Source organism: Herpailurus yagouaroundi, unplaced genomic scaffold (genome assembly GCF_014898765.1).
Source record: "Herpailurus yagouaroundi ecotype Mexico unplaced genomic scaffold, PumYag 180, whole genome shotgun sequence".
Lineage (NCBI taxonomy): Eukaryota > Metazoa > Chordata > Mammalia > Carnivora > Felidae > Herpailurus > Herpailurus yagouaroundi.
The window spans coordinates 6,620,745-6,633,587 of record NW_024412411.1 but is presented as its reverse complement, the minus strand read 5'-3'; the positions used below and the strand labels follow the sequence as shown (position 1 = coordinate 6,633,587).

Sequence of the window (12,843 nt, the reverse complement as noted above, 5' to 3'; positions counted from 1 at the left end):
TTATTTTATTTTATTTTATTTTATTTTATTTTATTTTATTTTATTTTTGAGAGAGAGAGAGAGGGTGCAAGTGAGCAAGGGTCAGGGAGGGAGAGAGAGAGAGAGAGAGAGAGAGAGAGAGAGAGAGAGAGAAAAGCGAGGCTCCACCAAAGCAGGGCTCATGTTTACCTGAAGCAGGGCTTGAGCTCACCGGAAGTGAGGTTCATGCTCACCCCTGATCATGACCTGAGCCAAAGTCAGATGCTTAATGTCTGAGCCACCCAGGCATCCCATCCTAGATGCTTTAAATGCATGCGTGTGTGTGTGTGTGTGTGTGTGTGTGTGTGTGTGTGTAGGTTTGCAAAATATTTCAAATTGGCTTTATGGACTACACCAAACTGCAAACTCACTTAGGTTGTTTTTAGCAGAATTCTCTGTAAGTTGATAGTGTGACAGCAATCACTAGGAAAAAACCTTCTCTCAGGTCAGCTTGCTCCTTCTGGAAACTATTGGACAAAGACCCACTACACTACAGAAGGAAGGTAGAGTTCTGAAGAAATGACTAGCAAACCTTCAGTTGGCAGTCTTGAAAATCTTAAAAAAAACAAAATTGAGTTCTTCCAACACAGTCTTTTTTGGGTTCATCATATTTTTTGTCTAAGATCAGACAGGGCCCACCAGAGTTTGAACAATATTCATTGCAAAAGGACAGTTTAATTAGATGAATAATGAGTCTATGAAATTGAGTCAGTTCTGTTGGGACAATAAAGCCGGGAAAAAATCTCCCCCAAATATTGATGGGAATCTCATTTTCTTAACACCACATCATGTCCCCCAGTTTACCTTCATTATTGATTTTTTAACAGGTAAATTTGAAGACTCCCACAGAGATTAATTGAATATTTATGTTCTTTGAAATAAAATGTTATAATTTATTTGATAAGTTCTTTGATACCCTTTTAAAAAATATAATTATTTTGAGAGAGGGAGAGTGTGTGTGTGTGTGTGTATGAGTGGATGGGGGGGGGAGAGAGAAAGAGAGAGAGGGAGAGAAGAGAGAGAGAATCCCAAGCAGGCCTACACTATCAGCACAGAGCCTGGTGTGGGGCTCAATCCCACAAACCATGAGATCATGACCTGAGCCAAAACCAAGAATCGGATGCTCAACTGACTGAGCCACCCAGGCCCTCCTGGTACCCTTTTTAATATTCTGTTTTGCATGCTTCAGTTTTGTTTGTCTCACTTCTGCTTTAAAACCAGGAGTAATAGGATCAGGCCTGTATTTGCTCAAACATGGAACCAGTGTCCAGCACTTCTTTCATTATTTATTGATATGAGAAAAAGGTCTCTAAAGAAGAAATCAGAATGGAGTTTCAGGGAGCCTCTGGGTGGCTCAGTCAGTTAAGCAGTCAACTCTTGATTTAGGCTCAGGTCATGATCTTGCAGTTCATGAGATCAAGTGCCCATGGGACCCTGTGCTGACAGCATGGAGCCTGCTTGGGAATCTCTCTCCGTCTTTCTGCTCCTCCTCCCTCAAAATAAATAGATAAGCATTAAAAAAGAAAAGAATAGAGTTTCAGAAAATCTTCATTTCACAAAAATTGCTTAATCCCTTGATTGTTACCTAATCTCAGTGGGTGCAACCAGTTTAGTACTGCTATGTCAAGGGTTAATCTCGGGTTCCCGAATAGAAGTTAGCAGAAGGAGGGTAAACATTCAAAGATCAAGCTACTTTTCTTATTCTACGCTATTACCACCCCGATCCAAGCTACCATTCTTTCTTCTGGTCAAGTCCTCCCAACTGGTTATTGGGAGGTATACTCCAGGGAACACAGGTAGGTCAGAAAAAAATGTAGCCTGTCTTACTCAGCTTAAGGGTTGATGGCTCTGTAGCTTCTATTTATTTAACCAATTGTGCCAAGCATTACAGTAAGCACCAGGAAGAAGTGATGAGTTAGGTATGGTCTCACCTTCAAGTAGATGAACTTAAAAGGGAGGAAGCAGAAATTAAAGTCTCAGCAAAGCAAAGTAGGTAATTATAATCAATGCCGCTAATAAAGTACTAAGAAGTTAATTTGGAGGGACATATGGGACAAGGAGGAGAAGTACTTAATCGGGCCTGGTGGTAAGGAATAGGTGGTGATGATCAAAGAAGGCTTCCTGAGCTGAGTCTTACACCAACAAAAGGAGTTAGCTAGGTAAAAGTCAAGAGTGGGAAGTGAGTCAGCCTGGCAGTAGGAACAACACGAATGAAGAAAGATACATAATGGTGTGGAGGCGTAAGTAGTGCAAGAGGTGTGGTTTTGCTGGAGTTTCAATATGAGTAGGGTTGGAGGAGAGTAGGGGGAGAAAGAAGCTGGAGAGAAGGGCAGTATCCAATTAAGGGGCTTGAACTTTAACCTTAGGAATGAATTTTAAACGTGGCCAGTTTTGTATTTTTAGAAGATCACTAGCTGCTCTTTGAAAGGCAAATTTGGGGAAACGTAAACTGGAAGCAGTGAGATTCTTTGGGAGTCTACTCCCATAACGACCTTAACCCTTACCACAGCAAGTACTAAGCAGCTGGTACCTACTGAGATGACTAGGGGCCCTAGTGGGCATTGAAATACAACAAGGGAATGACTAGGAGAAACGGATAGGAAGTGTGTGTGTGGGAGGGGGGGTTGCAAAGCAAAGGGAGGAATCAAAAATGGAGGGTTGGTTTCAGTTCTTGCCATTTAGCAATTTGGAGCCACAGGTGGTGGAGCAAATTTGAAGGGAAAAATATGCGTACGGATTATTGAGTTTGAGGTGTCTCCAACAGGACATTCAGATAAAGATGACCAGCAGACATTTGGATATGATGGTCTTAGAGCTTAGAAATGAGGTCGGAGCTAGAGAAATAGCTGGAGGAATCAAAGAGTAAACAAACAAAACTAAAACAGGCCCATTGTTTGAAGTAGGTTAGGAAAAAAAAGACAAGAAAAAAATAATTAAAAAAAGACAATCTATAAATAACTGGGCTACAAAAAATAGTTAATCCATGAACTAAATAATTAACAAAAACTAAAATTACGCTGAAGTTCTTTTTTTTAAAGTTTATTTATTTTGAGAGAGAGAGAGTGCAAGCAGGGGAGGGACAGAGAGAGAGGGAGAGAGAGAATCCCAAGCAGTCCCCTGTGCTGTCAGTGTCCACGCTTAACGTACTAAGGCACCCAGGTGCCCCGAAGTTATCTCTAAAAGAAGCAAAATGAAAGATACTTTAAATACACATTTTAAACGCATTGCTCAGAGCTAAGTTTGCAGGTGTGCCTTAAACTCAGCCTCCAGGGCTGATAGAGCACCGAAGGCCACGCCCCTGGCCACGCCCACCCCACACAGCCAGCCTCCACTGCCTTCTTCAACCAGGCGTCCATCTTGAGAGACGCTGGTCTGCGGTGGGGAATTCCCGTTTGCTTTTGGGGCTTTGAAGTCGCTGTAAGTACCGTGTCCAGCTCTGAGCTCCACCTCTTAAGCATCTCCAGGAGTAGGAAACTACATTAATATTATCAAGTTGTCAGCCAACGTGAGGCACTTTTACCTAATCAGCTCATTACGTCTGGTGAACCTGGAGCTGCCATCACCCCAGTGTTCAGGGGAGGAAGCTGAGAACAGAGGGCTTCCACCTGTCCCAGTCGGGTGGCGACAGGAGCACCAAGCCGGGTAGGCCCAGTGGCTCGGCTGGCGTCCAGGGCTGGCATGTCGTGGGCGTGTGCGTTAAGTCCCGACAGGTGTGAAGGAAGTGCTCAGCTCGTTTGTTTCTCTGGGCGATCCTAGCCGAACGCTGCCTGTGTTCAACATCTGAAAATAGTTGTTTCTTGTCTTGTGTCCAGTTTCGGAGTTGTTTTTGGAGGGAGCCTAAGTCTTGTTCTAGTTTGTCAAACCTGGCAAGCGCACTCTGGTGTTTGACTCAAGCAACGGGTGAACAGCGGTGCCCTTTGCGGAGAGGGGATGGTCTTGAGAAGGAATAGGTTTGGGAGGGCAAAGCAGGGGCTCAGTTTGGGATAATTTTGAGAGGTCTGTGAGAAATCAAGTGAAGATTTCAGCAGGCTGTTGGCTGTATGGGTTTGGAAATCAGAGATGTTTGGAAGGGAAACGATGTTTACTGATCTTTCCCTAAATATTAATGAATTCAAAGGATATGTAGGCATGTGGGAAATGGTTGTGGTAATGATTCTGGTTAAAATGCTGCCTTTTATTCAGTATTTGAGCAGTTTACCACCCTCCCTGTCACAGAGCTTTTGTTCACAAGATCTTTCTTTGACATACCAATATTTGCAACTGGTCACACTAAATTCACCGTCTCTTCTGTTTTTAGCTTCATTATAGTAAATTTTTATTATGTTGAACACACGCACAGACATTTAGCAAATGTTAGAAGACTATAGATTGTCTCCTTACATTTAAAAAAAGTCTAGATTTTTTTTAACATGGGAGGCTGTTTGCTCAAGAAATTCCATGATTAGAGATATATGTACATATTTGAGAGAGAACTTGTCACATTCCCAAAACGTAAAAGCAACTGATCTCTCTTTCTCTGGGTTATATCCTTTTTAAATCGAGCCATTATGAACTTATGCATGGAACATTTAAGTAAATCAGATACTTTTCTGTCGTAAATAGTGGGTTTTCTCTTAACTTTGACAAATCTCATCCTCTCCTTTGTGCATTGGCATTAAGAACAAAATCTTAAGTTGAAAGAACCCAAAATGATAATTTGCGTTCTGGCCTACTTAAAGAGAGGATTGTTGAAATTAATTCCAGAGTTATTGAAGATTTGGTTGTTACTTAGCTTGCAGTTGAGATTTGTAGAGGATTATTATATGTTGGCTATCATTGCATAACAAGCCATCCTCAAACTCAGTGGCTTAAAACAATAGCATTTATTATTGTTTATGAATATATTTCTGCATACTGTTAGGGCAAAGTTGTGCAGGTAGTTCTTGCTAACTTGCACTTAAACTTGACTAAATTCTTTCATATGCTTTAGGCTGGTTGCCTGTACGGTGGCCTAGGGCAAGACTTGACTTTTATAACTGGGCTCTCCTCCCTGTGGTTACTCTTGTACTCATTCCATCAGGCTAGTTAGGAGTTCTTCAAATAGGAACGATGGGTTCCCAAAAGAGGGAGCATAAGCATACAGGGTCTCTTGAGGCCTAGGTTCGCAACTGGCACATCATTTGCCACATTCTCTTGGACACATCAATTCACAACATCAACTTAAATTAAAAGAGTAGGGAAATAGACTTTTTTTAATGAGAGGACTTCAAAGTCACATTGTGAAGGATATGGACAAAGGAAGGGGTAAAGAAATGAGCCCATTTTTGTCACCAATCTATTACAGATCACTTAATGGCTTCAGTTACACATATCTCTCAAAAGCAAAATAATGGTAACTTCAAATCCAGCACTGCCAGAAGTCTTATCCAGTGCCAGCATCATGTTCATTCCAGGGTTTCAGAAACTAGTAAAGTTGTGATATGATTTCAAAAGGGGGAAATGGGAGGCTCTAAGCAGTTACTGGTCCATAGTAATTCTAAAATTGTGCTGGAAAAATATTGCCAAGTCACCCAATTCCAAAAAATAGGGAATTTTCCTTGATTAACTCTTGGCTTTTCTCCCTAGGGTGGGTCTTTCTTTCTTTCTTTCTTTCTTTCTTTCTTTCTTTCTTTCTCTTTTTCTTTTTTGTTTAACATTTAGTTAGTTAACATACAGTGCAGTGCAATGTTGGTTTCAGGAGTAGAATTCAGTGATTCATCAGTTACATACAACACCCAGTGCTTATCACATGTGCCCTCCTCAGTACCCATCACCACTAGCCCACCTACCCACCTACCCACATCAATCTTCAGTTTGTTCTCCATCATTAAGAGTCACTTTGTGGTTTGTTTCTCTCTCTTCTGTTACCCCTCCCCCTTCCCATATCTTCATCTGTTTTGTTTCTTAAATTCCACAGATGCATGAAATCATATGGTATTTGTGTTTCTCTGATCGACTTATTTTGCTTAGCGTATTACATTCTAGCTCCATCCACATCATTACAAATGGCAACATTTCATTCTTTTTGATGGCTAATATTCCATTGTATGTGTGGGTATGTGTATATATATATACACACACACACATATACACATACACATACACATACAAATACACATACATATATACCACATCTTTATCCATTCATCAGTCAGGGGACATTTGGACTCTCTCCATAGTTTGGCTATTGTTGATAATACTGCTGTAAACATCAGGGTGCATGTACCCCTTTGAAGCTGTATTTTTGTATCCTTTGGGAAAATACCTAATAGTGCAATTGGTGGACTGTAGGGTAGTTATATTTTTAGTTTTTTGAGGAACCTTCATACCATTCTGCAGAGTGACTATACCAGTTTGCATTCCCACCAAGGGTGCAAGAGGGTTCCTTTTCTCTGCATCACAGGTTGTTTCTTGTGTTGTTAATTTTAGCCATTTTGATAGGTGTGAGGTGGTATCTCATTGTGGTTTTGATTTGTATTTCCCTGATGATGAGTGATGTTGAGCATCTTTTCATGTGTCTCTTAGCCATCTGGATGTCTTCTTTGGAACAGTGTCTATTCATGTCATCTGCCTATTTCTTAACTGGATTGTTTTTTGGATGTTGAGTTTGATAAGTTGCTTATATGTTTTGGATACTGACCCAGTATCAGATATGTCATTTGCAAATATCTTCTCCCATTCCACAGGCTGCCTTTTAATTTTGTTGATTGTTTCTTTAATTGTGTAGAAGCTTTTTATCTTGATGAAGTCCCAATAGTTCATGTTTGCTTTTGTTTCCCTTGCCTTCAGCAACGTGTCTTAGTAAGAAGTTGCTCTGGCTGAGGTCAGAGAAGTTGCTGCTTGTGTCCTCCTCTAGGATTTTGATGGTTTCCTGTGTCACATTTAAGTCTTTCATCCATTTTGAATTTATTTTTTGTGTATGATGTAACAAAGTGGCCCAGTTTCTTTCCTGTGCATGTCACTGTCTAGTTTTCCCAACACCATTTGTTGAAGAGACTGTCTTTTTTCCATTGGATAGTCGTCCCTGCTTTGTTGAAGATGAGTTGACCATAGAGTTATGGGTCCATTTCTGGGTTTTCTGTTTGGTTCCATTGATCTATGTATCTTTTGATGCTGCAGCTTTGTAATATAGCTTGAAATCCAGAATCATGATTCCTCTAGTTTTGTTTTTCTTTTTCAGTATTTCTTTGGCTATTCAGAGTCTTCTGTGGTTCCATACAAATTTTAGGATTGTTTGTTCTAGCTCTGTGAAAAATGCTGGTGGTATTTTGATAGGAATTGCATTAAATGTGTAGATTACTTTGGGTAGAATAGACATTTTAACAATGATTGTTCTTCCAATCCATGAACATGGAATGCTTTTCCATTTCTTTGTGTCCTCTTTAATACCTTTACTAAGTCTTTTGTAGTTTTCAGAGTACAGATCTTTACCTCTTTGGTTAGTTTTATTTCTAGGTATCTTACTGTTTTTGGTGCAGTTGTAAATGGGATTGATTCCTTGATTTCTTTTTCTGCTGCTTCGTTTTTGGTGTATAGAAATGCAACAGATTTCTGCATGTTAATTTTATATCCTGAGATTTTGCTGACTTAATGTCTTAGTTCTAGCAATTTTTTGGTGGAGTCTTTCTGGTTTTCTACATAGAGTATCATGTTGTCTGCAAACAGTGAAAGTCTGACTTCTTCCTTAGTGATTTGGATGCCACTTATTTCTTTTTGTTGCCTGACTGCTGAGGCTAAGACTTCTCATACTATGTGAAATATTAATGGGGAGAGTGGACGTTCTTGTTTTGTTCCCGACTGTAGGGGAAAGGCTCTCAGTTTTTCCCCATTGAGTATAATATTAGCTGTGGGTCTTTTGTACATGGCCTTTACGACGTGGTGGTGTGTTCCTTATATCCCTACTTTGTTAAGGGTTTTTATCAAGAATAGATTCTGTTATTTGTCAAATGCTTTTTCTGCATCTATTGACAGGATTGTTTGGTTCTTATCCTTTCTTTTATTAAGGTTGTGTATCATGTTGATTGATTTGTGAATATTGAACAAACCCTGTGCCCAGGAATAAATTCCACTTGATTGTGGTGAATAATTCTTTTAATATAGTATTGAATTCGATTTGCTAGTATCTTGTTGAGAATTTTTTTGTCTGTCTTCATCAGAGATACTGGCCTGTAATTCTCCTTTTCAGTGGAGTCTTTGGATTTAGAATCAAGGTAATGCTGGCTTTGTAGAATGAGTTTGGAAGTTTTCCTTCCATTTCTGTTGTTTAGAACAGTTTGAGAAGAATAGGTATTGACCCTTCTTTAAATGTCTAGTAGAATTTCCCTGGGAAGCCATCTGGCCCTGGACTTTTGTTTGTTGGCAGACTTTTGATTACTGTTTAATTTTTTTTTGCTGGTTATGGGTCTGTTAAAATTTCTATTTCTTCCTGTTTCAATTTTGGTAATTTGTGAGTTTCTAGGAATTTGTCCATTTCTTCCAGTTGCCCAGTTTGTTGGCATATAATTTTTCATAATAATCTCTTATAATTATTTGTATTTCTGTGGTGTTGAATGTGATGTCTCCTCTTCCATTCATGATTTTATCTATTTGGGTCCTTTCTCTTTTTGATAAGTCTGGCTCAGGATTTATCACCTTTTTTTATACTTTCGAAGAACTAGCTCTTAGTTTCATTGATCTGTTTTTTGTTTGTTGATTTGTTTCTATATTGTTAATTTCTGCTCTATATTATTTCCCTTCTTGTTGGTCTAGGCTTTATTTGCTATTCCTTTTCCAGCTCGCTTAGGTGTAAAGGTAGGTTGTGTGTTCGGGACCTTTCTAGCATCTTGAAGTAGGCCTGAGTTGGAATATGCTTTAAAAAAAAAAAAAAAAAAAGCATACCTTTAGGACTGCCTTTGCTGCATCCCAAAGGGTTTTGACTGTCATGTTTTCATTTTCATTTGTTTCCATGTATTTTTAAATTTTTTTTTATTTTCCTGGTTAACCCATTAATTCTTTTTTTATATTAAATACAATTTATTGTCAGATTGGTTTCCATACAACAGCCGGTGCTCATCCCAACAGGTGCCCTCCTCAATGCGCATCACCCATTTTCCCCTCCCCCCCACTCCCATCAACCCTTAGTTTGTTCTCAGTATTTAAGTCTCTTATGGTTTGTCTCCCTCCCTCTCTGTAACTTCCCCACCTTCCCCTCCCCCATGATTCTCTGTTAAGTTTCTCAGGATCCACATATGAGTGAAAACATATGGTAACTGTCTTTCTCTGCCTGATTTATTTCACTTAGCACAGTACCCTCCAGTTCCATCCTGGTTGCTACACATGGCCAGATTTCATTCTTTTTCATTGCCAAGTAGTATTCCATTGTATATATAAGCCACATCTTCTTTATCCATTTGTCAGTTGATGGACATTTAGGCTCTTTCCATAATTTGGCTATTGTTGATAGTGCAGCTATATAAACATTGGGGTACATGTGCCCCTATGCATCAGCACTCCTTTATCCCTTGGGTAAATTCCTAGCAGTGCTATTGCTGGGTCATAGGGTAGATCTGTTTTTAATTTTTTTTCTTCAATATATGAAATTTATTGTCAAATTGGTTTCCATACAACACCCAGTGCTCATCCGAAAAGGTGCCCTCCTCAATACCCATCATGTTTTTAATTTTTTGAGGAAGCTCCACATTATTTTCCAGAGCGGCTGCACCAGTTTGCATTCCCACCAGCAGTGCAAGAGGGTTCCCGTTTCTCCACATCCTCTCCAGCATCTATAGTCTCCTGATTTGTTCCTTTTAGCCACTCTGACTGGCGTGAGGTGGTATCTCAGTGTGGTTTTGATTTGTAGTTCCTGATGAGGAGTGACGTTGAGCATCTTTTCATGTGTCTTTTGGCCATCTGGATATCTTCTTTTTTTTTTTTTTTTAAATTTTTTTTTCAACGTTTTTTTATTTATTTTTGGGACAGAGAGAGACAGAGCATGAACGGGGGAGGGGCAGAGAGAGAGGGAGACACAGAATCGGAAACAGGCTCCAGGCTCTGAGCCATCAGCCCAGAGCCCGACGTGGGGCTCGAACTCACGGACCGCGAGATCGTGACCTGGCTGAAGTCGGACGCTTAACCGACTGCGCCACCCAGGCGCCCCTGGATATCTTCTTTAGAAAAGTGTTTATTCATGTCTTCCGCCCATTTCTTTACTGGGTTATTTGTTTTTTGGGTGTGGGGTTTGTTGAGTTCTTTATAGATTTTGGATACTAGCCCTTTATCTGATATGCTATTTGCAAATATCTTTTCCCATTCTGTCAGTTGCCTTGTAGTTTTGTTGATTGTTTCCTTGGCAGTGTGGAAGCTTTTTATCTTCATGAGGTCCCAATAGTTCATTTTTGCTTTTAATTCCCTTGCCTTTGGGGATGTGTTGAGTAAGAAATTGCTGTGGCTGAGGTCAGAGAGGATTTTTCCTGCTTTCTCCTCTAGGGTTTTGATGATTTCCTATCTCATATTCAGGTCCTTCATCCATTTTGAGTTTATTTTTGTGAATGGTGTAAGAAAGTGGTCTGGTTTCATTCTTCTGCATGTTGCTGTCCAGTTCTCCCAACACCATTTGTTAGACTGTCTTTTTTTCCATTGGATATTCTTTCCTGCTTTGTCAAAGATTAGTTGGCCATACATTTGTGGGTCCAATTCTGGAGTCTCTATTCTATTCCATTGGTCTATCTGTTTTTGTGCCAGTACCATACTGTCTTGATGATTATAGCTTTGTAATAGAGGCTAAAGTCTGGGATTGTGATGCCTCCCATTTTGGTTTTCTTCTTCAATATTACTTTGGCTATTCTGGGTCATTTGTGGTTCCATACAAATCTTAGGATTGCTTGTTCTAGCTTTGAGAAGAATGCTGGTGCAATTTTGATTGGGATTGCATTGAATGTGTAGATAGCTCTGGGTGGTATTGACATTTTAACAATATTTTTTCTTCCAATCCATGAGCACGGAATGCTTTTCCATTTCTTTATATCTTCTTCAATTTCCTTCATAGGCTTTCTATAGTTTTCAGCATAAAGATCTTTTACGTCTTTGGTTGGGTTTATTCCTAGGTATTTTATGATTCTTGGTGCAAGTGTATGAGATCAGATTCTTTATTTGTCTTTCTGTTGCTTCATTATTGGTATATAAAAGTGCAGCTGACTTCTGTACGTTGATTTTATACCCTGCAACTTGGCTGAATTCATGTATTAGTTCTAGCAGACTTTTGGTGGAGTCTGTTGGGTTTTCCATGTAGAGTATCATGTCGTCTGCGAAGAGTAAATGTTTAACTTCATCTTTGCCAATTTTGATGCCTTTGATTTCCTTTTGTTGTCTGATTGCTGATGCCAGGACTCCCAACACTATGTTAAACAACAGTGGTGAGAGTGGACATCCCTGTCATGTTCCTGATCTCAGGGGGAAAGCTCTCAGTTTTTCCTCATTTATTATGATATTAGCTGTGGGCTTTTCATAAATGGTTTTTATGATGTTTAAGTATGTTCCTTCTATCCTGACTTTCTCGAGGGTTTATATTAAGAAAGGATGCTGTATTTTGCCAAATGCCTTTTCTGCATCTATTGAAAGGATCATATGGTTCTTATCCTTTCTTCTATTAATGAGGTATCATGTCAATTGATTTGCGGATATTGAACCAGCCCTGTAGCCCAGGAATGAATCCCACAAGATCGTGGTGAATAATTCTTTTTATATTCTGTTGAATTCCATTTGCTAGTATCTTGTTGAGAATTTTTGCATCCACATTTATCAGGGATATTGGCCTGTAGTTCTCTTTTTTTACTAGGTCTCTGTCTGGTTTAGGAATCAAAGTAATGCTGGCTTCATAGAATGAGTCTGGAAGTTTCCTTCCCTTTCTGTTTTTTGGAACAGCTTGAGAAGGATAGGTATTATCTCTGCTTAAAATGTCTGGTAGAATTCTCCTCAGAAACCATTTGTCCCAGGACTCTTACTTGTTGGAAGATTTTTGATAACTAATTCAATTTCTTCACTAGTTAAGGGTTTGTTCAAATTTTCTATTTCTTCCCATTTGAGTTTTGGAAGTATGTGGGAGTTGAAGAATTTGTCCATTTCTTCCAGGTTGTCCAGTTTTTTGGCCTATAATTTTTCATAGTATTCCCTGATAATTACTTGTATTTCTGAGGGATTGGTTGTAATAATTCCATTTCCATTCATAATTTTATTTATTTGGGTCATCTCCCTTTTCTTTTTGAGAAGCCTGGCTAGAGGTTTATCAATGTTGTTTATTTTTTCAAAAAACCAACTCGTGGTTTCATTGATCTGCTCTACAGTTTTTTTAGGTTCTGTATTGTTTATTTCTGTTCTGATCTTTATTATTTCTCTTCTTATGCTGGGTTTGGGGTGCTTTGCTGTTCTGCTTCTATTTCCTTTAAGTGTGATATTAGATTTTGTGTTTGGGATTTTTCATGTTTCTTGAGATAGGCCTGGATTGCAATGTATTTTCCTCTCAGGACTGCCTTCGCTGCATCCCAAAGCGTTTGGATTGTTGTATTTTCATTTTCATTTGTTTCCATATATTTTTAAATTTCTTCTCTAATTGCCTGGTTGGCCCATTCATTCTTTAGTAGGGTGTTCTTTAACCTCCATGCTTTGGTAGGTTTTCCAGACTTTTTCCTGTGGTTGATTTCAGGCTTCATAGCATTGTGGTCTGAAAGCGTGCATGGTATGATCTCAATTCTTGTATACTTATGAAGGGCTGTTTTGTGAGGCAGTATGTGATCTTGGAGAATGTTCCATGTGCACTCGAGAAGAAAGTATATT

At 39.3% G+C, this 12,843-nt stretch overlaps 1 protein-coding gene across 5 annotated transcripts in view; it reads left to right on the top strand.

Annotated features, from left to right (window-relative positions):
• Positions 1-3,344: 3,344 nt before the first annotated feature.
• Positions 3,345-12,843, top strand: part of GDPD4 (glycerophosphodiester phosphodiesterase domain containing 4) — a 198,733-nt gene continuing 189,234 nt past the window's right edge. For all 5 annotated transcript variants that reach the window (XM_040489449.1, XM_040489448.1, XM_040489447.1 and 2 more), the window contains exon 1: positions 3,345-3,435. The gene's annotated coding sequence lies outside the window, so the exon portion shown is untranslated. The remainder of the gene's footprint in view (positions 3,436-12,843) is intronic.